Source organism: Pleurodeles waltl, chromosome 4_1 (genome assembly GCF_031143425.1).
Source record: "Pleurodeles waltl isolate 20211129_DDA chromosome 4_1, aPleWal1.hap1.20221129, whole genome shotgun sequence".
NCBI classification, from domain to species: domain Eukaryota; kingdom Metazoa; phylum Chordata; class Amphibia; order Caudata; family Salamandridae; genus Pleurodeles; species Pleurodeles waltl.
Genome location: NC_090442.1, coordinates 1011423301 through 1011450298, shown reverse-complemented (window position 1 = coordinate 1011450298; position 26998 = coordinate 1011423301). Strand labels below are relative to the sequence as shown.

At 43.5% G+C, this 26998-nt stretch overlaps 1 protein-coding gene across 1 annotated transcript in view; it reads right to left on the bottom strand.

Moving 5' to 3' along the window:
- Positions 1 to 26998, bottom strand: part of WASL (WASP like actin nucleation promoting factor) — a 299023-nt gene that overhangs the window by 165331 nt on the left and 106694 nt on the right. The gene's annotated exons all lie outside the window — the stretch shown is intronic.

Genomic DNA, 26998 nt, shown 5'->3' with positions numbered 1-26998 from the left:
GACCCCCACTGATTTTTTATTGGATTCCAGGGACCCCTCCCTCTCCCCAAAGATTGGGGATCTAATCTGTTAATATTATTTAATTTTCTAAGCAGTCGCGGACCCCCTGAGGAGACTTCGCAGACCCCCAGGCGTCCCTGGACCACAGGTTGGGAACCACTGCTGTAAAGTCTTTATGTAGCCAGAGGATGTAACAGCATTTCATCGTGATATTTATGAGTAGTGATTTTCAATCATCATAAAGTTACAAAATTAGCTGAAATGTAAAATCCAAACTGAAGCTAATACACTAGTGAATTCATGACCACAATATTTAAATAACACTTTTTATTGATTTTGGTTTATTTTTGACATTGCGAACATCAAAACAGTAACATAACACTGTGGCGAATAAGTCTCCTGTTTCCCTACCAAATCCCACCCCCCTCGCCTCCACCTAGGGCCCTCCCTCACCAGCCACCACACCTAGTTACAGATAAAAATTGTCTATAGGTCAGCCCTCGTATGCCTGCACTTCTCTGTCTGTTGCAGCTGACTGCTTTGGTCTAGGGCCGAGGGCAACCCCTCTGTAGTCAATCCATTTCTTACATACTTTGGCATGTTCAGGGTGACAGCCCTTAGGTTCCTACAGAGAGATCTCCCTGCTCATGCACCAGCCCTGGTCCCCCTGACAGGCCTCTAAGGAAGGAGTGTTATCTTTCCATCTACGATTGATGTCCCATTTTGCCACTGTGACGCCTAATCGCAACTATGAGTGATGTCCATTTTGGCCACTGTGAGACCCAATTGCTTTAGTCTTAGTTCATGTTGGTCCAAGTTTAGGTCCGTAGTGACATACACGAGGGACAGTTCTGGATAGAGGGGGGATTGTCGTCCACAGGAATTCGCCCAAACAGGTAAACGCTTGCCTCCAGATTGTTTCCAATCTCCACATGAACATGTGATGTACACAAGATCACCCTCTGGGGTGTCTCAACAAAGGCAGGAGGGAGAAGCAACAACTTCTATACGCCAGAGTCTGCACTTGGTAAAGTGGGTCCGGTGTAGGTAGTTCAGTCGTATTAGACTGTGTCAAGTTGAAATCGCTGAGTGAAGCAGGGAGACCAGGGCCTCCATCCAGTCTTCACCAGCCATGGCAACCAAGTAGTGCTCCCATGTAGGTCAAAGGTCCCTGAATGCACCAGGACTGCGGTGTACAAGAGTTTGGTCAATCTGTGTCACCTTGTGGTCTCCCAAGAACAATTTGGCCTGCAATGGATTATACTCCAGGGGATTTTCTAGATCAGTGATTTTTGGTCTCAGTGCATGACGGACCTGGCGGTAGTGATAAAATTGGCTGCATTGTAGTTTGCACTCCATTTGTTACGTCTGATAAGTTTTAAGGGTACAGCCATCCATTAAATCCCCCAGGACTGAGATTACCTATTAAGTCCCACTTGTGGAAGCCTACCAGTGCCACCACCTGTGGCAATATGGAATCCTTCCATAGCGGTACCTGCTCCCCCAGTGCTTAAGGGTCATTTCCCATGACCTAAGGGCCAGTCTTGAGCGGGAGGGAGCAGTGCCTGTTCTCTTCCTGCTAAGTGAAGGATTTAGTGGGGGGAGGGGGGGAAGGGGAGGGGAAGGGAGGTGTTCAACCATGCTCTTTGTGTATGCATTGTGAAGTAAATCCCTAGACACAGGAAGCCGTGTGTCTCTTATGCACAAGCCAGTCGCTCCCAAGATATCTTGGGAGTGAGCAGAAATCGGGAAGAAAGAGGAGTTGATCAGGTTGATAAAAAGGGTGTTGTTTTCCCCAAATACAAAAAACATGCAAAGTGCCCGGGAGCCAGAGATCTTGCAATCAATTAAGAAATACATGGCTATTCTATCTGAGGTCCCCAGTCCCCACTCCTCACTTGAAACCCCTTATTTGTGCATCTATCCACAACACTCCACCAGTGGCTACAAGGCAATAGTGAAGAGAAGTGAGGATAGTAGTCATCCCTGTGCATCCCCCTTTTAATGAAGAATAGAGCTGATGTTGTGGTGCCCATCCTGATGCAAGTGGTGAAATTGGCACAGAGCAGCAGACGATATCCCAGGAAGCGAGGCCATAAGTTTAGATGATGGATGAGGTTAAAGATGTAAGACAAGTCAAGTGAATCGAATGCTTTCTCCATATCAGCCATGAGAATCCCAGATGTTGTGTAGTCATCTAATGTTATGTCTAGTGGCTCACCCTGGTATGAAGCCTGCTTGGTCTGGATGTATCAGAAACGAGACAACTGGAAGTAGGCGATCAGTCAAGGCTTTCGTAATTATTCCCAGCTCCGTATTTAAGAAGGAAATGGGTCGATACAAGGAGCAGAAGTCTGGGGGTCATCCAGGTTTGTGGATCACTATAATTTGAGTTCTCTGGAGGTTAGGGAGCAAGCAACAGCTTAGTTACTACTGCCTCTTTCACAACAGCCTCTAGAGGGATACATAGCTTGTACATGAACAGTTTAAAGAATTTTGTTGAAAAACTATTGGGTCCAGATGTTTTCTCAGAGTTGAAACGGTTCAAGGATTTCAATAGCTCTTCCACCGCCCAGTCGCACTCTAGAGATTATTGCTTTGCGTCAGTGTGGGTACCGAAGGGGCAGGTCATATACAAAGAATACAATTTAATGAAGTGAGGAATATGAAGAGGGAAGTGATTTTTGATGCATAGGGACAAGGGCAACGCAGGCTACAATATGCTAACAGCAACTCTAGTTTATTGCTGAGAGAATAATCTTGTCTTCATCCACTGTATGAAAGCGACTGGTCTTTGTTATTTAGGATGGGCTGAAGAACGTAGCTCAGCAAGGATTTATGCAGGAGAGCAGCCTCATCTGCTTGTGTAGGAGGATGCACATGAGAAAACAAATCAGGTATCTGGAAGAGTGAGAGCTAATTCAGAAGAAAAACAGTCCTTGATTTGAAAGGCACCAGGTGTCATGCAAAGTGATTTGGGATGACTTATGAGATGAAGAGGTAAAGAAACATGTGAGGTGATTTTTATTCTTGAAGCTGCAGCAAGAGGTTAAAGGTGTAGGGAGGAAACTGACGAAATAAGTAGAGAATCTTATAATCCGGAGCAGACAAAAGCACTGAAAACTTAAACATGATCAGAGGTATGATGAGAGAGGACACCACTGTTGGACAAGTGGATGATACTATTGACAGAGGTTTGCATCAAGAACGAAAGTTTCTAACTCTTAGAAGAGAGGAGGGAGGGAAAGTTATAAAGCTTGTTATGTGCAGAATAAAAAAACAAGTAATTTACCTTTGATACTGTTCCTTCTGGTGGATACTCAACACAATTGCATACTCCTCCCCTTCCGAATATTTTTAAGCACTAGACTGGATCTGGAGAACTGAAGCAGCTTTGCTTGTGCAGGCCGGTAGGTGGTGCCATGCAGCTCCGCAATAACTTCTCTCTGTTTCAGAAGTGATGACGGAGTGACACATAACTGATAACCAGCTGTGACTGCGTAAGTTTCTGTCTTGATTGTGTCCACACCCTTGGACACGGAGCCCAACAGTAGTCAGAGATACCAGGGTGTAGATCTCCAGCTTGGGACCTTTTATGATAGGAAAGGAGACCGTTTCACAGAATGGGGAGGCTGGAAGGCAGTGAAGAATCTGCAGCTAGATAGGGTATCGACCACAAAGACAGTAACCTATGGTAAGTAATTTGTTCTTCTGATGGCTACTTCTTATTAGAGAACTCACCTTTAGAATAGATACCAGAGCAGCTCCCAAAGTGGTGGGTCTGTAGAATGGCTCATAACAAAGAGTCCTGCAGGACGGAAAGGGCCAAATGTCCTTCCTTTCGGGCCTGGCTGTCAAGGCAGTAGTACTTCATGAACATGTGCACCAATGTCCACATCGTCTCGACGTACCAAGAAGAGGCGCACGCATGCCAGCTCAGAGGTACCTGTCTAAGCATTGCAGGGCAGCTGCACTGAGCGAGCCAGAAGCTCACTCACATGACAAGATGAATTTATCATCAGAATTAATACAGTCTTGAGAGACAGCAGATGTAAAGAGAAGCTGTTCATTGGCTTCAAGGGAGGGCACATGAGGAAAGTGAGAACTAAATCCCACTGTGCATTAGAAGTGGTGTGGGAGGAATTGTGTCATATCTTTTAGAAACCTCATAAAAGCAGGTGATTTAAACAAGGAATGCCAGTTCGGCAAATGCCAAAAAACAGAAAGGGCCTACAAATAACCTAGTGCCTACTGAAAGTTGTTGCTGGACCAGAGATAAACAAGAGATAACCAAGACATCCAACAGTTTGGATTTTCACAGGCCTGTATTGCTGGTGCTATACGTTTCTCACACAGCTTGCATAGATAGACTTTGTAAATCGATGCCTGGCAGCAAGGATGACATTCACAACTTCAGGAGAGAGATTGTATGCAGTCAACTGCATATGCTCAGTCTCCATGCACGGAGATATAAACTGGGCAGGCTGGGGTTCAGAACCCTGCAACTACAACAGAAGATACCTGAATTGTTAGCCTGATTGGAGGATAGATGCTCATGCCTAAAAGTTCCAGGCACCACACTCTCCTGGCCCAATCCAGAGCCACTAAGATGACTTGGGCCCACTTGTTCTTGATCATCTTAAGAACTTGTGGCAGGACAGGCAGAGGTGGAAAGACATACAGGGTCCTCTAGCCAGAATGCAACCCAGAGAGTGAGCACTCTTCACGTTATGCTTTTGTGACAGTGGCAAAAAGATCAAGCCAGGTATCTCCCCACTGCTGCATCCTCTGCCACATCGGAATGTATCACTCTTCAGGATCCACCAGGTTGCACTAGCTGAGTTCGTTTGCCTTGGCACTCAAAGATGACACCAGGTCATTTGTGACCAGGGAAATGCCCTGACGCTCCAGCCAGCTCCAGAGAATGTCTCACTATGCTTGTTGTAGCACCACATGGTGGTGGTGTTATCTGCGAGAACCTGAACTGGCCTCAGCTTGATAAATAGTAAGAGTTAGGCCGACAGACGAATGGCCCACAACTCTAACAGGCTAAGACCAACTTCAACTGACCCCCCCACTTCTTCTGAGCCCAGCACCAACACCATCACCTCGGGGTGGGGCAGGGAGAGGTGTATGCCGTCAGTCCAATTGTAGTCAGGCAGCCACCATTGCAGATGTTTTGAGGCTACCTTCGAAAAATGGATGGAATTGGACAGGTTGTCCTGAAGCTGGCCCACAGATACTTGGAGTTAACTGCAAAGATATCTGCCATAGTCAATGAATTGGATGCAGGAGGATACAAGGGACAAAGCCTCAAAACCACTCTCACTGAGACCCAAGACCGAAGCTGTAACATAAGAATCATAACCCGGATGTCCTGGACTTGCTGTGATATAAGGAAGGCTCGCAACTGCACCTTATCTAAAATGGCACCAATGAAACAGTCTCTATGCAGGAGTCAGGTATGACTTTGCCACGATGATAGTAAACTCCAACGATTTATGGAGGTTCGATATTGTCTAGAGGTGGTCCCTGGCTGACTGTGGCAAGCTCTCCCTCAACACCAAGTCCCCGAGGTGGGGAACAACTGGTATCCCCATCCTCCAAAGATGGGCAACAACCACCTCCATCACGTTAGTGAACACCCGTGTGGCACTAGTGATATCTAACAGGAAAATGGCAATCTAAAAATGCGCTTTGCCTACACTGAACCGCAGGGACCGCCGGTGAGACTGCAGCACATGAAATTATCTCCAGGGCAACTATTCAGTCACCTGAATCCAGGACAGATAGAACATGCCCAGTGTGAGCATTTTAAATCTGTCCTTCAGTAAAAAAAAACATTCAGAGGCCAAAGATCTAAAATAGGACAAAGACGTCGGTCTGTACAAGGAAATAGCAGGAGTAATGGCTAGTCCCCACTTACAAGACCAGCACCATTCCTATGGTCAAAGCAGCAAGCACCTCCTGAAGCAAGGAAGACAGATGCTCCTCCAGAAGGTGTTCTGATGCAAGCAGATGATGCAGTAGGTCAAAAACGAATGGTAGGCATAGCCTTGCTGAACAAAGGACCGTCCTATCATATTTTAATTTGCCATCTGTTGGAAACGAGAAGTCCCATTCATAAGTTCGGACATCCACCCCTGCCCTTAGTAACTCAGCTGGTACAATTACTGGTTCCTAGGTAGAGATTTCTCATCATGGGCGATCATAGATCAAGCATGTGCGCCATGACCTCAACTTGTCTTATTGATTGTGATTTTAGACTGTGAGGGGGTGCACAAAGTGGTACCCTGGTAAGGGTAAAGGGCTACTGCCCTTAACCTGGGTTAAATAGCATGAGCACAGCGGTGGAAGCATACAGTAGCATACTAGTGATTGTGTAAGGTAACGTATGTTTGTATGAGGTAGAGTAAATGGAGGCCTGTGAGTTCCATACTGGAAGACCAAGGCCTTGTAAAGGCATGTAGTAGTTGAGGAGGTATTCCACACAGATTTTTAGATTGCTTGCAGTACTCAACAAGCATTTACAATGCAACGGGTCTTGCGTTTGCTCATGTTAGAGCTGATCGCGTTGTAAACTCCTAACCCGACTTTTCACCTATCGGGCAAAAGTGCATTTGTGTACACACCCCGAAAAAGTTAAATTAACTATGCAAAGCACTCTACTTCTGCCAAGCGGGATCGCGCTCGTAAATTAGAGAAAAAGAAGTCCAAGAGCCCGATGGAAAACAGCGAGCCTCGCATGTTTTCTGTACTTGGTCGCTGCGCTCAAGGAGGGCTAGCCACCGGAAAAGGCATGACGTATGCTTGCCTTCGACTAATGAAAGCAAGCGGATTTTATTAGGCAAGCCCACGAACCAATAAAAAACACGGACGTGAAGTTGACAGGGCTGCGAGCCCTTTTCTAAATACAAAAGCATCTCGCTGCGATATGCATGCGCGAGCGCATGCAACCCAGGCTCGACCCTAAAAAGGGGAGGAACTCACACTGGATGAAGGGATAGCCAGGCTCCCTTGTGCACTTCAAAAGGATTCCTGGAATCTAAAGTTTCGCTGGTAAATAGGGCCTGGACAAATCTCAAGAAGAAGGGGCTGATAAGGAAATCATAAAGAGTAGGGCTGAGGGCCTTTGTAACCTTTTGAAACCAAGCTTGGAGTCGCTCCTGCTGTGACAGCTGCTTCTTAGACAAAGGACGGAACAGAAGAGTAGGTACATTAAAGAGGACAACCTGAATAAAGACTAAGACTCTAAATCACATCTGTGTCCCGAAATGAATTATAAAAAGGGGAGCTTGAGCCTTCCAAAATTGTCCAACTGGAGGTATACATCAGGGTGCAGAGGCTCAGCCCAACTGCCTGTCGTGACCAAGACTGGGGACTTAGGTCTGCTAGTCTCCCTGCTGGTGTGGCAATATCATCCAGGAAAATCATGACCACTTACCCTAGAGCACCAGCATCTGCCTGGCTCCCGAGACCAGAAGACCCTGTAAGGAGGAGGAGTGGAATGAATGGAGAAAGCAAGGTCAGGTGGGGATCATGTTGAGTGGATCACTGAAGCAGAGTTTGAAACGCCAGTTGAGTGTAAATAAAAAATAAATAATTGTAGTGCTGCTCAAAGGAGAAATTGAACACACCTTCAAATATTATGAGAATTAACCACAAAAGTATTGTAGTTTTCAACATAAGGTAAGGGTTCCAAAAGACTACAGAGGTCTAAAATACAAAAAGCACAATATATCAAATACAACACTAAATGCAAATATTTTTTTATCATAAAAAAGCCATATACTTGTGACGTCTTGCATGTAAGCACTACTAGAGTATACCAGTAATAGTGACTACTACAAACCAGCTAAAAATCAAACTGCAGCCAATAGTGCACACCATTTAGAAACACCTGTAGCTTCAACTGTTGGTATCCAATACTAAAAGTCTACATGAATCCGTTCTTCTCCTATGTGATCTAAAGAACCCATGTGTAAAAAGCCACATCTTCTCCTGACATCAAATCCATACTATATTTACTCAGATAATTGGATTCAAGCGGCTAACTATTGCAAATAAACACAGCTGGGGAGGGCCAGTATGTTAATTTGTGTAAGAACCCCATCTGTATCAAATACTAATCTTGTGTAGCTGCAGATACACATGTTGTACATGGAATAAAAAGCAGTTCTCCTCCCAAAAAAAGCAGTGGTTAGCCTGTAGGAGTTGAAGTGGTTTGAAATTGTGTTTTTAGCACTGCTTGTCCAACATTGGCTTGTTGTCTAGATAAGAAAGAAAAGAAGAAAAAAGACACCTCCTATCTAGGTTCCAAAACTGGAATCCCTATAACAAGTTTTTAAACGCAGAAACATTATACATACAGAAACAATGGTAAACATAATTGTATTTATTTAATTAATCAATAAGCAAAATAGATTTTATGTCATCATGCGCAATACTGATAAAAATCGGACCTGAAAACATACTCTCTACCACTCTCATACTAACATACTCGCATCATACTAACTAGCTAAAAACTAAGGATGACCAAAAAAAAAAAAAAACACAAGGCCTAGCAGGTATCACTCAAGTGCCCCCCATCTGTAAAAAAAAAAAGCACGGACATCAATAAAATTTATTGCACTGTAGTAACTTTACATGATTCAACTGTATACAATTAGGACCCGTTCCAATTCTTGTAATATTCCTAGAAATTGATTGTATTGTACTGATTATTTCCTTATAGCGATCGTCTTTCAAGTCCATAAATTCATAAATCCATCAGTGCAAGATGTACGGGATCCAAAGAGAGAGACACAAGTAGCTTTGCCCGGCCAAGAATCGTGCCGACGCATGTTTCGGTGCCAAATGACCAACTGGTCATACACCTTCAGGCCACGTGGAACATCCACCGTAACTAGTTAAAAAACACACTGGGACAATCTGGTCCCTAAACCCAATGAATATATAAATAAATAAAAAATGAAATAACTATTTGCTTGATCTATATTATATCGAGGTGACTGTATCATAAGAGTGTACTGGGTAGTGAAGTGGACCCTTGCATGCCTATGCAACCTACCACCAACTTTAAACCCATGCATCAATTGTGTGTGATATATGCATCAGTAGTATTCCGACAGTGATGGTTATAGCCCCTGAGACAAAGATAAAAACACCAAAAGAAGGGAACACAAAAAAACAAATAGAAAAACCAACAGAGAAATAGAAGGAAAAAGGAAAAAGAAGAAAAGCAGCAGGGGGAAGCTTACCTACTACCCCTTTATAAATGAATTCATATCAGTGGTGGCAATAGATACTTCCTGTCCAAAATTTGGACATCTGGTAATGACACAATAGAAATCTAAAGACGAAGCAAAACGAGACAATTTCACTAACTGCAGCCGTAACGTGCGCCTTCATTGTCAGGCAAATGTACTCCTAAAGCCCAAATACAACTATAGTCTAAAGATGGTGTCACAGTGTTACTCACCCAAGACCCAAATTATTTAAGTTTAAATGGACACTAGGCATACAAAGGTAAGCCTTAGAAGATGTGGTGCCAGACATTCATGGCGCAATAGCTCTCCAATGAGCAAGGTATAATGGGAAGAATAGTTTGAGACCGATATCACAACCAGGTAACAACTATTTATTGCTATATTGAAACTCTCAAATGATTCCAGGTAATCTTTACTCTCTTTTCCAAAGGCCCCATGATAGTCCTGTATGAAGGGTTCCTTCATCGGAGAAACGTCTAACTGACACACTCCTCTATAGTATGGTACATTGTCCGATTTCTCCGGCTGCTCCAAGAGCTTGTTATCTGATCGGGATAAGTCGAATAAGAAATTGAAAAAGGACTACAGAACTCACCTTCAGCACCGATCTAAATCTAGTGAAACGTGGCAGCCATCTTTGAAGAATAAAAAATTTAAGAATAGGATCTTCTTGAAATTGAGGATATATACCCTCATGTATATGGCAACATACACATTCTTATCAGCAGTGGTACTCACTTTAAGTAATTCTTAGAGAATCCCATACTACCAAAAACCTAGATGAAGCCAGCATTTATCTCCCCAGCTCCTCTTCAGCGAGACCCTTTATCTTAGTCATTAACACTGCTCAAAACACTCTAACAAAGTTAGGTGTTATGACCAGAAAATAAACAGGTGCATAATCCTCAAGACCAATAAAAAGCTCAGGATAGAAAAAATAGGAAAAATAGACAAAACAGAAAAAGGACTGGAACATCCCTTCGATACCCGTCTTAAAAAAGGGGGGAACATCGCAGCCATATTGATAGAGAATTAAAAATAAAAAATGTGAATCCTAAATCCGTCAAAAATGAAAAGAATATATCAATGATATATAAGCACTATAACCAGCTCTAAAGAATACTCACCTGTCCTGTAGTGGCTCTATAGAGGAAAAGAGTGCCTGTAGGAATCTCAACAGGGCTGACCTGGTGAACCACTAAATCCATATATTAAAGTAACTTGTTTATATATCAAAGGCTAGAAGGCATTTTCCCAGGAGATTCTATCATTGAGGCCCTTATCCACAGTGTTCAGATAGCAAATCTGACAAAAAGTCATGCTTTTTTTCTATAGATATCTGTATTACCCAAATTTGTCACCGTGATTTTTTCCAAAATGATCCACCTTAGGTCACTTTCCCTATGTTTAACTTCCATGCAATGAAAAACCAGCGGAGCTTAAAATCTTGGGTTTTTAACGGGGGAATTTATGTTCAATGAATCTTGTTCTGAACTGTCTTCCTGTTTCTGCTATATACCCTAATTTACAGGGGCAAATGATGCAATATATAACATTGCTACTTTGACAATTAGTCATTGTTTTAAGTTGGATTTCTTTTTTATTGTAGGTGAAACGGTCAGATACAATTGCCTGTGAACATGCATGACAGTTCTCGCACTGGTGAGTCCCTAAAATGGGATTAGTTCCAAAAATGTTTTTCTGAATATATTTATTCTCTTGTACCAACCTGGCTTTTTCTAGTTTGTCTCTTGTGTTGTATTCCTTTTGTACGCAAACATAGGAACTGGGAGAGAATTGTCTCCCCTATCACTGTTTAGTATATTCCATTGTGAGTTGATGATTCCTCTAATTTTGTTGTTAATATTAGAGTGCCGGATGACACATACTAACTTTTGTTGTTCTATTTGTCATCGCTCTTCAAAAAGGGTATCCCGATTGTTATACTTTGCCCTTTTATACGCATCACAAATTAGTCTCCTCGGGTATCCTCTCTGAAGAAACTTGTCTTTCAGATCAATAGCATTCCTATCATACTCTGCCATACAACTACAGTTCCTTCTAATGCTTAGAAATTGACTAACAGGAATACCTTGGCATTGGCATCTTGGATGAAAACTTTAAAAATGCAATAAAATATTGTGAGCCGTAGGTTTGGTATAAAGGGACACTTGGAGTCGATTTCCAACCTCATATGAGAATGTCCAAAAATTCTACTTTTTGATTACTGATATTTGGAGTAAATTTAAGGTTGTCATCACATAAGTTGATCCATTCTACAAATTCCTGAAGATGTTCCATTTCCACTTCCCACACAAAAAATATATCATCTATTTATCTGGCCAAATGTTTGACATTCTCAAAGAAAGGGGCTACCTCGTTATATATGAATCTCTTTTCCAAAAGGCCCATATGGAAGTTTGCCACACTAGGAGCACAAGCTGCTCCCATACTGACTCCTTTCACTTGTTTATATATAACTCTGTCAAATTCAAAGGAGTTTTCCCATAGAACTATCTTAAGACACTTCAAAATGAAATTGATAGGCATATTTTGAGCTTCATCAGTTAAAAAGACTCTCTCTCTACAGGTTTGTAGGCTCCCTCTTGTGGAATACTGGTATACAATGCTTCTATGTCCATTGCCACTAATAAATGACAACTGGGACCGAACTGGAGACCCTCCACTTTAGAAATCATTTGAGATGTATCTCTGATGTATGATGTAAATTTATAAACCAGAGGTTTTAAAAATGTATCAGTGTATTTGGATAGAGGCTCTATAGCAAATCCTATAGTTGATACAATAGGCTTAGTGGTATGTCTTCTGCATTTGTGTGGGTTTTAGGGACGCCATATATTGCTGGAAGTTTGGTATCATCTGACTGTAGAAAATTAAACTCTGTTTTGGATTTATTACCATTCTGAACACCACTTTCACAGATAGCTTTGATCTTAGAACAGATCTGCTTGGTGGGATTACTTCTAACTCTTTGATAATGATCTTCAATAGAGAACATTCTTTTAATCTTCCGTTTATAATTATCAGTGTCAAGAAGGACTATACATCCGCCTTTGTCACATGGTTTGATGGTAATAAATTCATTTTGTTGCAGCTCTCTAAGAGCTATCTGTTGTTCTAACGTCAAATGAGAAGGAGGAGCTGGAACGTTTTGTAGACTTTGGTCATTATTGTCTTCTCAAAGATACCTACCTCATGGCCCACTTGGTCTAAACTTGGGGTAAAAGTAGATTGAGGTTTAAGACCTGATATATTTCGTTCAACTACTACTTCTCTTTCCCCAAAAACTTTTTAAGTCTAAAGTTGTGAAATAAAGTTTGTAGATCCTTAATGAGTTCAAATTTGTCCACTCTATAACTCTGGACGAACGTGAGTCCTCTCCCCCAAGAGGTCTATGGCATTCTGTTCCAAATGAACATTAGATAGATTAAAGATGGGGAGAGCTTTGGAGGTATCTAAGATTTCCAATATTGTTGTTTCTGTGTCTGTAGATACTGATGGGACTGATCCATCTGATGGTAAAACCTCCCTCTCCTTCTGTTTTGTTGTCGTCCCCGAAGGCTGTTCCTCCCCCTTCCATATTAAAAAATAAAGTATTTTTGATGTGAACAGATTGTGATGTTTCTTCATTTGAAAAATCATGTCTATTTAATCCTCCCTCCCTGTCTTATTCTGAGGTATCAGAAAATGTGACCCTCTATATTTTGTGGGAGTTAGGTTTGGTCCCCAAAATGACTATTCTAAATAAAAATGTTCTCGAAGATAAGGACTCTTTTTTGTGAAAAAAGTCTCAGATCTTTTAAAGTTTGTCTGTTTTCCTCTTAATAAGGAAATCTTGATTTGTCGCCATCTGTTTGGAAACTTCTTCCAGTTTCCTTTTGGACTCTCCTAACGAGCTAGTCGGTTTAATTTTTTCTTCAAGTTCAGCAATCTAATTTTCTAGGGTAGTTGTCCTTTCTTTAGCTGTCTCTATGATAAATATCATCCAATCTCTGGAACACCGATTGGCTATGTGGGACCATTTTTCAAGAAACATACGAATCTCTACAAAAAGGCCTAGGATATTCCTTACCCTCAAACCCATAGGTGATGACTCCGGCTTTCAAGTACTCCAAAATGAAACTGGCATGAGCCTCTATTCCTTTTGCTCTTTTCTTTAAATTCAGAAGTTTACATCCCTCTCCATCTCCATCTTGTTCCTGCCAAAGGACTTTCTTACTTACCTTATCTGATAAGTTGCCTACTAAGGCAAGAAAACGATCCTCAGAGATCCCAAACGTTTTAAAGGAATCCATCTTCCCCTCACTACAAAGATCCAAAAGAGCTACAGAAAAAGGAAAAGTACACCCAAGTGAAATATCCAAATTGAACTCACTAATTGGCAATCACATGTCAGTGAGATCTGAGTAGGTCCACTATATAAAGTGTGTCCTAAGATTTTAATACCCTCACCCGAGGTAGAAGACACAGTCATCTGATAAAACCAAAAAAGCAAAACTAAATCCTAAGCAGCACGGCTGCGGGAGAATAATCCAAACAAAAAAAGGAAGGGTATCCTGAAAAAAAAAAAAAAAAAAAAAAAAAAAAAAAAAAAGGTAAAGAAGCGAGACAGGAACAAACCAAAAATAAGAAAGAAAAAACCCACCTCCTATCTAGGTTCCAAAAAGGGAATCCCTATAACAAGTTTTCAAACTTCAAGCAAAAACATTTTACATACAGAAACAATGATAAACATAATTGTATTTATTTAATCAATAAGCAAAATATATTTTATGTCATCATGTGCAATATTGATAGAAATAGGACCTGAAAACATACTCCCTAATACTCTCATACCAACATACTCACATCATACTAACTAGCTAAAAATTAAGGATGACCCCCAAAAAAAAAAAAAAAAAAACACAGAACTAGTGTTGGGCTCGGAGTGTTACAAGTTGTTTTTCTTCAAAGAAGTCTTTTTTTCAGTCAAGGGATCGAGTGACTCCTCCTCTCGGTGATAGTGAGCATGGGAATCAACTCCTTTGTTTGTTAGACTGTTTTCCTGCAGAAGAGTGAAGTAAGGAGTGAAAGATTGTGTATGTACAACTATAGACCTAAGAAGTACATAAGATGTCCATGGAAAAAAAAAATATATATATATATGTATATATATGTGTACAAATGAGTACTACAACAACGACAGGCTCCCGGGGAGGAGGGAGGGCGCATGTGAATCGGCAGCACTACATGCCACAAACAGATGTATGCTGGTTAAGTGACATTTTCCATTCAATGGCATGTGTAGCTGCAGATACACATGATGTGCATAGACTAAAAAGCAGTTCTCCTCCCAAATAAGCGGTGGTTAGCCTGTGAAGTGATTTGAAATAGTCTTTTTAACACTGCTTGCCCAACATTAGCTTGTTGTCTAGATAACACATCTACACAGTAATGTTTTGTGAATGTATGTGGTGTGAACCATGTGGCAGCTTTGCATATTTCTGCCAATGGTATATTTCCTAAGAATGCCATGGACACACCCTTTTTTCTAGTGCAATGTGCTTTTGGAGTTCTTAATAGCTGCCTTTATGCTTTAAGGTAGCATGTTTGAATACATCTTATGGTCCATCTAGCCTATCCTTTTTTTGAAATGGGATTACCTTGATGAGGTTGTTGGAAAGCAACAAAAAGCTGTGTAGTTTTCCTAAAGTCCTTTGTTCTGTCTACATAATACATTAGAGCTCTTTTAAGATCAAGAGTGTGCCGAGCTCTTTTAGCAGTAGAGTCTGGCTGTGGAAAGACGACTGGCAAATCCACTGACTGATTATTGTGAAAAGGTGAAACCACTTTAGACCAAAATGTTGGATTTATTCTAAGTACTACTTTGTGTTTGTGTACTTGGAAGAAGGGTTCTTCTAGAGTAAATGCCTGAATTTCACTTACTCTTCTCAATGAAGTAATTGCTACTAAGAAAGCAACCTTCCATGTGAGAAAACGAATAGCACAAGAGTGCATGGGTTCGAATGGGGGACCCATACGTCTTGTGAGCACAATATTAAGATTCTATGCAGGAACTGGTGGAGTTCTGGGAGGAATAATGCGTTTCATGTTCTTCCATAAATGATTTTGACAGGCAGCCTAAAGAGAAACATATGCTGTATGTTTTGTAGCTAGGCTGATATGGCAGTTAGATGAATCTTAATAGAGTTAAAAGCAAGATTTGCTTTTTGGAAATGAAGCAAATAGCACACAATCTCTTATACTGATGCTTTAAGTGGATCTATAGTTTTTAGGTTGACAGTAGTACACAAACCGTTTCCATTTATTTGCATAGTATTGTCTGGTTGTTGGTTTACGTGCTTGTTATAGATTGTTCATGCATTCTAATGGAAGCTGTAAATATCCAAACTCTGTGACTTCAGGAGTCAAGTTGCTAAGTTGAGTACACTGGGATTGGGATGCCTGATTTGACCTCTGTTCTGAGTTAAGAGGTCTGGTCTGTTGGGAAGCTTGTGATGGGGGCATTACTGACAGATCTAGGAGTGTTGTATACTAGTGTTGGTGTGCCCACGTGGGAGCTATGAGTATCATGGTGAGAGAAGTGTGACGCATTTTGCTGACCAGAAACGGAATTAACAGGAGAGAGGGAAAAGCGTAAGCAAATATCCCTGACCAGTTGATCCATAGAGCATTGCCCTTGGACGGAAGGTGTGGGTTTCTGGATGCAAAGTTTTGGCACTTTGCGTTTTCGCTTGTTGCGAAAAGGTCTATGTTTGGTGTTCCCCACATTTGACAGTAATATTGAAGTACCTGTATGTGAATCTCCTACTCGTGTATTTGTTGCTGCGTCCTGCTTAGAACGTCTGCTAGCTGGTTGTGTATTCCTGGGATATATTCCGTTAGTAGGTGAATGTGATTATGAATTGTCCATTTCCATATTGTTTGAGCTAGAAGGGACAATTGGATGAGTGTGTGTTCCCCCCCTTGTTTTTTCAGTTATTACATTGTTGTTTTCTGTTCTTATTAAGACTGTTTTGTGTATGATCTGAGGTTGAAATGCTTTGATGACTAAGAACGCAGCTACTAAGGCCAAGTGGTTTATGTGGTTAGTTGATTGTATTGAGTCCCATTCCCCTTGTATCGTTAGATTGTTAAGATGGGCTCCCCAACCTGTCATTGACACATTTGTTGCGATTATGGTCTGTGGCACTGGGTCTTGAAAGGACTGCCCTTTTGTTAAGTTGTTGTGATTCCACCATTGCAGAGATTTGTAAGTTTGGCAGTCTAACAGCACTAAATCCTGTAACTGACCCTGTGCCTGAGACCATTGTCGTGAGAGACACTGTTGCAGTGGTCTCATGTTTAGTCTCGCATTTGGTACTATTGCTATGCATGATGCCATTATTCCTAATAGTTTCATGACAAATCTTACTGTGCAAGATTGGTTGACCTGCATTTGTTGTACGAAGTATTCAAAAGCTTGTATCCGTTGTGGATTTGGGTATGCTAATGCTGTTTGGGTATTGAGAATTGCACCTAAATAAGGTTGAATTTGTGCTGGTTGAAGATGAGATTTTTGGTAACTGATTGTGAACCCAAGTGTGTGTGTAGGGTATCTATTGTGTACTGTTTTTTGTTGGCATTGTAGAATGGTGCTGGATTTTTTTTTTTGCCAATCGTCTAGATAAGGGAAGACATGTATGTGGTGTCTTCTGAGGTATGCCGCTACTACAGCTAAACATTTTGTGAACACTCTTGGTGCTGCTGTTACTCCAAAGGGTAGTACTTTGAATTGGTAGTGGCTGCCTGATATTACGAACCTTAGGTACTTGCAATGAGCTGGATGTATGGGAATGTGGAAGTAAGCGTCTTCTAGACCTAACGTGGTCATGTAATCTTGTTTTCATAGAAGGGGAATGCATCCTGTAGAGTGACCATGTGAAAATGTTCTGACAGGATATATAGATTTAGAGGTCCGAGATCTAGAATGGGTCTGAGAGTACCATCCTTTTTTGGTATAAGAAAGTATAACGAGTATACTCCTGTCCCTTGCTGTGATACGGGAACCATTTCTATTGCCCCCCTTGAGTAATAAAGATTGTACCTTTTTTTTTTTGTAGAGCAGTGTGTTCTGGAGAGAATCTGTGAGAACAAGGGGGAATATTTGGTGAAGTGGAGAGTAGTTCTAGGCAATAACCATTGCTGAAAATTGAGAGTACCCACTGATCTGTGGTGATGTTCTGCCAGTGAGAATGAACTGTTGCAGTCTTCCTCCCACAGGAGACGTATGGGATTGTGGGATATTTAGGAAGTCATTGTTTCGTGGGTGTGGAAGCACCCTTAGAGGCAGTAAATTTTCCTCTAGTTCGGAGATTCAGTCCCCTGTAAGAACCTCTAAATGACCCTCTTGAATAGTACTGCTGTGCTTGTTTAGGATGGGAGGTGGGAGCTTCTGCAGTTTGGGATTTAAAACCTCCCCTAAACTGTGAGTTCCAAAAGGAACCCTAAAAAGGTGTGGTATAAAGGGCTCCTACGGTTTTTGCAGTATAAACGTCCTTCCTGAGTTTCTCAGTGGTAGTGTCGATCTCTGGTCCGAAGAAATGCTGTTTATCAAATGGCATATTAAGCACTACATTGCATTTCAGGGTTTAAAACCTGAGGACCTCAACCATGCATGTCGTCTGATTGTGATGCTGGTATTAATTCCTCTAGATGCAGTGTCAGCTGCATCTAGAGCAGACCTAATCTGGTTATTTGTAATAGCCTGACCCTCTTCTACAACTTGCTGCACCCTTTTTGGTGTTCTTTGGGTAGGTATTGCAAGAATCTTGCATTTCATACCAAGTGCCAAGTCATATCTTGCCAACAGGGTCTGGGAATTGGCAATACACCATTGGTTGGCTGCCTGTGTTGCCACCCTTTTTCCTGCAGGAGCAACTTTTCTACTTTCTTTGACAGGGGGTGGGGTATCCCCTGAAGACTGACAATTAGCACGCTTCCTGGCTGCACTGACCACAATAGAATCCGGTGGTGGTGGTTGCTGTGTAATGTAGATTGGGTCTGTTGGTGCAGGCTTGTATTTCTTATCAATCCTTAGAGTTAGAACCCTAGCTTTGACTGGTTCTTTAAATATGTCCTCTGTGTGCCTAAGCATACCAGGAAGCATTGGTAAGCAATGGGATTGATTATTGGTTGAGGATCGCGTATTAAAAAGAAAATTCTCTCCTAAAGGTTTTGCATGCATTTGGACCCCATGGAATGCAGCTGCCATAGATATAACTTGGTTATAAACCGTACCATCCTCTGGGATGGTTTAGTAGGGTAGAGATCTGGATCATTAGACAGTATAGGATTCGAATTGTACATGTCCCATGGGTCTGCTGTGTCTCCCTGTGAATAAGTATGGGAGTGTGATGGAGTAATATGTGGTGGTGAGAAAGAAAGCTGCAGTGAATATGGTGGAGAAAGCTGAAGAGGTGTTGGCTTTTCTTTCCGCTTGAAATTTTTTGCCAGTGGAGGGGTATTATCAGGAGTCTCTTGAAATGCTAGCTTTCTTTTAGTCTGTGGAGGTGGAGAAGTAATAATTTTCCCAGTCTCTTTGTGGATTTCTATTCTTCTCTGCTTGCTGTCCATAACCTCCAAAATTGGTTGAATGTCAGATTCCTCTATTTGATCACAGGTTGTTTGAGGAATATTCAGTGGATGTTTCATTCGTGCCGAAGGTCCTGTTTCTTCCATATTGGGTGATAAACTTGGCTCCAAAGTGGATCCGAGGTGTTTCGGCCCCGAAGATATTAGCCAAGATTTCAGCTCCGAAGCCGATCGCATTAATTTCGGATCCAAAGATTGTAGGCATCGGCTCAGAGCTTGAGGTTCTCATTTTCTTGCTTGACTCAAACACCAAAACAGGTGTGGCCTGTTGATGGGGTGTTTTGGCCTTTTGGCGCCAAACCCAGGGGCCAGTCGCGGATTCGTTTTTTTCAGGTGGAACCATGGCTTGACAGCAGTGATGCACCCAAGGCCTTGTTTGATTTTTTTAAAAGTGGGTGAAGGGGCAAGTGTACTCACATACTGCGCCGCTGTAATTGGCTAGCTGCCATCTTCTGATCTTTGTTCGGAGTCAGAATCTGGGATCAAAACTGCGTCTGTGCCTGCTACTCTTCGAGGGTGTCAGTGGTCTCTGTGTGCTTCGACACCATCTCCAGTCTTCTTGCCCGTCGATCAGGTAGTGTTTTCTTTGATTGAAACGAGCGGCACGCTTCCCAGTCTTCCTCACGATGTTCAGGAGAAAAGCAAAGATTACAGACCAAGTGCTGGTCGGTATAAGGAAAATTAATGTGGCACCGAGGACAGAATCGTAACGGAATCCTTTGCATCAGGCCATGGCGCAGTAGGCCCAAACAGGCCCAAGAAGGGTGCAAGCGCCCGAAAGGACGTTTTCTTGATCCCAACAGTACTATAGGATCGATTGCAGAAGAAACCACGTTTGAAAACAATACAGATGGTATAAGAAAAGTTATCGTTGATATACAGTTTCCGAATTGAAAGTCTCGGAGGGAGAGGGAACACGTCCGAACCCGACGTCAGAAAGAAAACAATCTAACAAAGGAGTTGATGTCCATGCGGACTATCACAGAGAGGAGGAGTCACTCGATCCTGTGACTCGAAAAAGGACTTCTTCAAAGAAAAACAATTTGTAACACTCCGAGCCCAACACTAGATGGAGAGATATGCACAGCATGTGTAGCTACACATGCCATCCAACAGGGCTTTCAATATTACTGTTCAACATGTTTTCATCGACATGCAGAAAACAGTCATCGTAAGTAAACGAGGGGCTGTGGTGTAAGCCACATAGTATACCCAGAGCCTCAGTTAAAATAACAACATGCCCAATAGTTAACCTCTTTATCAGTAGACACACAGTCACTGCCACAGGACAAAAAAAAAAAAAAAAAGAATATGTTACTTACCCTATAAGCATCTGTTCATGGCACGTAGTGTTGTAGATTCACATGCTTTGCATACTCCTTCCATCTAGTGTTTGGCTTCGACATGTGCAACTTGTTTTTCTATGAAGATGTCTTTCGGATAGCAAGGTAGTGTTTCCTCTTATAACTGGTAATGTGCATGGGCATTGGTTCCATTGTAAGATTGTTTTCCGTAAAGTGGGTGTGAGAAAAGGCCTCGTTTTTATCATGGTTAGCCCCCACTTTTTGTCTGATATGTGATGTAGCCTTAAAATTGTAGTTCCCTAAGCCCCTGCTAAAAAGCTTCCCTGGGTCAGAGCTCTTTCCCTACAAATGTTGTGATGCATTGGCACAACTGGATACACACACAGCTACCACTATAAGTCCCTAGTAAAAGGTTCTTAGGTACCCAGGACATGGGGTACTAAGGGCAGGCTCCTCAGGGCAGCAGCACTGATTGTGCCACCCTCTAGGGCCATGCATCCAGATGCACCTAGAACTGCCATTGCAGGCTGAATGTCCTGGTGCAAACCTAAAACACAAACCCGACATGGCACACTGCCTGTGTGCCTTGTCCACCATACTCTATGGATGAGACACCACTCTGGGAGGCCTTCCAGCCCTACGGCAGGGAGCACCATATTATTTGTGAAGGCATAGCTGCATGAGCAATATGCCCCCACTGTGTTCTTGGACATAGGGAGTGAACAGGGGAGCCATTTTAATACATGTGTTGGACACTGGTCAACATGCGTTTTCCAGCTACATGATGGCCACTCTGAACCTTGGGATGTTTGGTATCAAACTGGTACCAGTATTGGATTTATCCCTAAAGGTACCCAGGGGTCACATTAGAGGTGCCCCCCAAAAAGCTAACTAACCTGGCACGGTTGCCGACTGGTCCGAATCAGCCTGCTACCTCCAGACACCCACTCTACAAAGCTTGGGGGAGAGATCATCTCTTTGGTTTGTAGAACAATGTTGTTTCTGGTTGGAGGTGCTAACAGACCCTGTCTCAGGAATGTGCACTGCCCTGGCGGCGAGCTTTAAAGGCCTAACTGCCTTTGAAACTTGACCCCTTGGCCTGCTGCTAGCAGCAGATGGTCACCCCCTTTGTAAGCCCCCACTTTTGGCGGGAGCAAAGGCGGGAAACTATACAAAGGGTAGGAGGAGTGGCCCCACCTAGCATGCACCAACCCTTTAAGGTGTTGCCTGCGAGATGGGCACTCCATTTCATTTTCCTTAATCTTAGATGGAAGAAAATAGTCAATCAGGGATAGGGAAGTGACCCTTCCCACAGGAAATGGTCACTATAGCGGGTGTAGCCACCCAAAGGTAGGTGTCCCATTGAACACTTCCAGGTTCCCCCTAAAACGCTCACTAAATTCAGTATTTAGAGGGCATCGCTACACCAAGTAATTAGATTCGACAGATGAAAGAAGGCCAGCACAAAGCAGATCCAAGGAACGAGAACTGTGGACCTGCTGCACGAAGAAAAAGGTGCCAAACCCTGCCAGCTGCACCCAGGACCCGATAAGGACCTGAAAAAAACGAAAGAAACCCGTGGACCTCCAGGCTTTGAAAATCCCCCAAGAACTCCCTCCAGAGTGGAGGTACCACGCTGCAAGCAAGAACTAGCAAAACAGTGAGGGTCACTTCATTGACCAGCCGCTCACTCCCAAACCGGAAGTCGCAACTGGACCCGATGACACATCGGTGACTGTGAGGACAAAACCTGCAAGTGTGCCATGTTTGGTGGTACTGCACCCTCTAGTGGTCAAACCATACCAATATCCAGGGTATTGGTCAGCTAACGTCAGACACCAGGAAAACCAGCCCGCCCGAGGCTGAATATGGACCAAGAGGAAGCCCCAGTCGAGGGACTTCAGAACACCCTGGACCTCCCGCCGGAGTGCCCCCGTTGTCCTGCAAACGAACCTTGAACCGCCTTAACTCCAGCTCCAAAGGGCATCCTTGCGCACGGCTCCTGGCTCACCGATTCGCTCTGCAACGAGCCGCCCTATGCCCTGCAACGAAAAACCTGCTGTGCCCTAAGAGTCCCACACCCCTTGCGACCTCGACACTCCGAGGGAATCCCAAGAAACCACCTCTAAACTTACCTGTGCAGTGCTTTTCAAAGTGGTCCCTCGCAGTGGTCCTCCACCAGCTCCAATAACCCTTCACCGCTGCTCCCGCTGTAACTGGGAGTCGCCCGAACTTCTCCAACTGGCACAGCGTGCCCACCAATGACCTTGACCAACCTGAAAAAGAAGAACCTGGTAAACCAACAGTAAGATTTTATATATATTTTAGAGGTGACTTTTAATTGATTCCTATGGTGCGTAATTCTGCACGAAAAGATTATTTGTATTCAACTTTAAAAATCCATCTCTCAAAAAGTACTTAACCAATTTTGATAATCTTGGTCTTAAAATTACATAAAAATCTGAAGTATTTTTATAAATTGGTCTCAAGTTATTCCTTTGAGTGTGTGAGTTGCATGATTGATACTGTGAGTATAACAAATGCTTTGCATTTCTCCAAAATTGGCCTAACTGCTCGACCAAGCTACCTTAAAAATTCGAGCATTAGGTGATCTCGTTTTTACCCCTGTAAACCAACGTACGGTTGCCTGGACCCCCCGCACAGTGTGCCTCGCTATGCACACTACACAGAGGGCCAGCCTCCTACAGTGGGCAAGATGGAGAACAGAAAGTTAGAAGATGACTATGCAAAGAGAAATCCGCAACAACCAAAGGATTCTGGGGAGGAGGGTGACTCTACAGCACCATAATGCAACAAACAGATGCTTACAGTTTAAGAAACATATTCCGTTCATGGCATGTGCAGCTGTTGATAAACATGCTCTACACAGACTATAAAGCAGTTCTACTCTAAGCAGTGGCTAGCCAGAGGATGTTGCGGAAGACTGAAAAAAAATATGTAAGACAGGATAGCCAATCTTTCATTGTCGGTGTGCTAAGACATCCAAACAATAGAGCTTGATAAAGTGTGTCGTGGACCCATTAGCTACTTTATATATTGGAGCTAATTGTACGTTGCCAAGCAAACCAGGAGGTTCCCTTTTTACAGGTAGCATGGGGACTGGGTGGTGCAATCAACTGCCGTTTGGCTTTAGCACAGCAATCCTGACACTTGACAAGCCATCTGGATAGGCCAAGTTTAGAGAGAACACAGCCTTTGCGTTATTTAGTGAACGCAACAAAGTTGTTGAGTTTTGTGAAATGGCTTTGCACTGTCACGTAATACATGAGGGCTCGCTGGATATCTAGTGTCTGAAAGGCCCTCTCTACTACGGAGTCACTGTGGAAAGAACACTGAAAGCTCAATGGTCTAATTAAGGTGGAAGGGAGATATTACCTCTGGAAGGAACCTTGGGCTAGTACTAAGAACAACCTAATCAAGAGGACTTGAAGGAGGATTCTTGTAAGGTAAGAGCCTGAAGTTTGCTCACACACACATTAAAAATTTAACGGCAATGAGGAAGTCTTCCTTCCATAAGGGGAACTGGAGGGGGTCGGAGGAATGGAGGGGCATGAAAGAAGGGCCCATGAGATGAGTAAGGACTATGTTCAGGTTCCACACAGGGGCCGTCGGACACTGGGTAAAATAAGTTGTTTGAGTTGTATCATGAAGGTTTTAATGACGGGGACTCTGAATAAAGAACAGCGTTTTCTGTTTTGCAAGTAAGCTGCCAATGCAGCTGAGTGAAGATGGATAGAACTGTAGGAAAGGCCTGACATTTGAAGATGAAGATGGTAACAGACTAGGTCTTGAACCATTGATGTGAGTCAATCAATGTGTTCGGGAAAGCCTTTTCCACTCGGCCTGCGTAGTGGGTCTAGAGGCCTCTTTTACGATGGACATGTATTCTGGAGGCAGTTCGAGGTAACCAAGCTCTAGGACTTCAAGAGCTAAATTGCCAAATTAAACTGCCTAGAGCTGCGATGCCTGACTGTGTCTTGGTTTTGAGTTAGAAGGTCCAACAAGTCGAGAAGAGTGGTGAACCAGGTTTGTTGCTGCAACCTGCTGAGTAGGTCTGCAAAGTCGCTGCCCACTTCAAGAAGGTTCTCTGATAGTAGGTGTGTGTTGAGGTGGAGTGTCCAATGCCAAATGCATTACAGTAGCGCTGACAGCAACTGAGAAAGTATGTCCTCGTTTCTGGAGGTGAAACACCTGTCCTAACGAGGACTACCTTGCATTGGACCTGGTAGGAAAAAGGCCTTGAGTGGCCAGCATCTCTAAGTATTTTATGTGAAAGACCTGCTGAAGAAGTAGTCACTTGCCCGGAATGATCGTGTCTTGCAAATGTACCCTAAGCCCCATTCCAGTAAGGAATGTGTCCATTGTGATGGTCACCTGCGCAACTGGGACACGAGAGGGCTCGCCGTGCAACAGATTGTTGCTGTTACACTCCTACAGAGAGTGATGGCACACACCAACACTAGAGCTTCCTAGTGACAATCCGCTTGAGACCATTGTGCTGCCAAGCATTCTTGTAGTGGACGCATGGGTAACCCTGCCTAGTGGACAATGGCGATTCAGGAGGCCATCATGGTTCAGACTGTTACATGGTGATCTGTAAAAGGAGCAGTGCCTGCTGGAATTCTTGGATCCTTGCCTTGTGTATTGAGAACCGGCCCCAGGAATGGTGGATCTGAAGTGGTCAAAGATGGGCAGTCTTGATGGTGAAACCTAGATTGTGTACGAGATCCATGGTGGCTTGAGTGTGTGAAAGCAACTGTTGTCTGTCTGCACTCTTGATCAGCCAGTCGTTCAAGTAAGGGAGCACGTGTATGCCGCCGCCTGAAGTGAGCAGCTCCCACGTAAAGGAATTCTGTAAACACTATGGGGGTCATTCCCTGAAGAGAAGCATTCGGAATTGAAAATCCTTATCACTTACTGCGAACCGCTTGCTGCACTGGTGAAAAGGGTGGATTGGTATGTAGGAACAGGTGTTGTTTAGATCGAGGGCTGTCATCAAGTCGCTATGTTGGATCAGAAGGAGGACGTATTATAGCATGAGCATATGGAAGTGCTCTGAAAGGATGTACTCGTTGAGTGGACTGAGGAAGAGTGCAGGCCTGACAGACAGTCTTTCGCGGTAATTAGGAAGCACAGGGAGTGGTCTCCTTTGCCGCACTGGTGCTGAAGGACTCGCTGATGTTCCATGTGTTTGCAAGGGGGGGGGGTTGTTTGATGGGTTTCACAGCAGTAACCCTTCCTTATTTCCTTATGATGTACAGGGCCTACTCGTTGCAGGTGATTTCTTCCCAAAGCTGGAGAAACCCCTTCAGCCCCCCGGCCCCACCAGCTGCTGTAAAAGAGTAACTATTTTGTGAGGGTGGTTCCCTTAGTCAAACCCTCTCTACATCTGCCCTTGCAGTTGTTCCCTATACAAGCCCCCTTGTAGCAACCTCCTGAAGATTGCCAATGCTGCTGCCTTTGGTAAGAGGCTTGCGCATCGAGGGAGGTGGACTTGGAATGGAGCCCTGTGAAAGGCACCCCAGAAAACAGGTGTTTGGAGAGCCTAAATACACTTGAGCGTATCTGTGCCATTTTTTATCTTTTCCAGCATCTGATCCCCCTGCGGTCCGAAGAGGTGTTTCCCAGTCAAACAACAGGTTTAGCAGATGCTGCTGGACCTCTGGCTTGAAGCCCGAGACAAGTGTGATAACTGATGAGGATACAGGTGTTGATTTCCATGGATGAAACACCAGCTGCATAAAACGCGCACCTCGTGGTTGCGCTGGAAATTATTTTACCCTCTGAGACAAGCTCATGGCCAAGCTGCCTATATTACTCGGGGAGGTGCTAGACAAATCCCTCCATCGTGCCCCAGGGAGAACATGTCATAATAAAAAAGTAGGCCAAATGAATTGCCAATATGCCAGTGAGTGGCCGACTGCGCTGGAACAATCCTGCCTGCAGCGTCAATTTTCTTACTTTGTTTGGTGGAGGGCATCATCAGTCCCCTCAGTATTTGCATTGTTGTACAGTGTGGACCACTAAAGAGTCTGTTGGAAGCTGACCCTGGATGTAGGGCAGGTCAGACAGTGAGGGTTTGCATTTTTTAAAATCTATCCTTGGTATAACCACTCTGCCCTTTAGAGGCTCCCTGAAGGTTAGGTCTCCTTTCTGAAATGTGGTGGCCCTTTAGATGACCTTGTGGTAAGAGGTGGTATTATCAGAAGGGGAGGGCTTGTCTAGAAAGAGATCTGGTTCCTTGTCCCATAGGGTATAGACGTAGTTCCACAGGTTGTCTCTAGGTTCAAGATCTTAGGGGGCCTCGTAGGGATGCTTAAGGTACAAAAGACTATCTCCTCATAAAAAGAGTCAGGGGAACTCTGTGGGAAAGAAGGCAGAGGCCTATGTAGTGGTGAGGCGGTGTGGGAGGTGAAGAGGTGAGGAGGGGGTGGAGCAGAAGTAGGAAGAGGTAATAGACTTGAGCCCCTGGTCTAGTATTTCTTATGCTTAGGAGTAGGGAAGGACTACAATGGAAGCTCCTCTTTGAAAGTTAATTTTCTCCTCCTGGGAAGAGTATTCAGCACCTTGGCAGGAGACTTTGTAGAGATTTTCCCAGTCTGCAGATCGATGAAGAGTCACTTCTGTTGAACCCTAATTTCTTCCTGAAGACACTGTAGGATAGACTGCTCAAGATCATTGGACCCTGTAGACTAATGTGCTCTGGGTGCCGGGTGACTCGATGTTGAGGAAGGTTTTTGGCTTGACGAA